General features: G+C 40.2%; 1 pseudogene; it reads left to right on the top strand.

Moving 5' to 3' along the window:
- Positions 1-530, top strand: part of LOC116687039 (extracellular calcium-sensing receptor-like) — a 7,792-nt pseudogene that overhangs the window by 5,706 nt on the left and 1,556 nt on the right.

The raw sequence follows: 530 nt of genomic DNA, 5'->3' as shown, positions 1-530 counted from the left end.
CCAGGAACTCGTAAAGTTCTGCAGAAAGGAAAACCCATCTGTTGTTACGATTGTATACCGTGTCCCGAGGGAGAGATTAGCAATGCTACAGGTATTTGTTTTTCTTCTAATCCATAGCCAATGTACAAACTGTACAAAATCAAATGTACCATAATTCCTCAGGTAGTCAATTAAAAGCCGGGTCTCTGAAAGTGGCCGGGAGCGTGGTCAACATGGACAAATAAAGGCCAGCCTCAGATTACGGAAAATTTGTGTGTATAATCTCCTATATGCCTTTCACATAATGTGCATTGTGCAAGTTTATCGTAATGTACATTTCTACCAATATAATTTAACAAATTAAACAAAATGTATTCATTCTTTTTTCCACCCTTCGTTTTTCTGGATTACGGTACTCATGTAAAGTATGACTCTCCTACCGGTCTTTTAGTCGCTGCGGCTGTATTTGTTACGCAGCAGTGTAGCGTGTAGTAATGCACAGGTGCCAACAGATGGCAGTAGCTACATTGGAGGTAACATGGGTCTCATTT

The sequence above is a fragment of the Etheostoma spectabile genome, chromosome 3 (genome assembly GCF_008692095.1).
Source record: "Etheostoma spectabile isolate EspeVRDwgs_2016 chromosome 3, UIUC_Espe_1.0, whole genome shotgun sequence".
Classification (NCBI taxonomy): domain Eukaryota; kingdom Metazoa; phylum Chordata; class Actinopteri; order Perciformes; family Percidae; genus Etheostoma; species Etheostoma spectabile.
The sequence above is the reverse complement of the archived record's forward strand: the minus strand, read 5'-3'. Positions and strand labels throughout refer to the sequence as shown.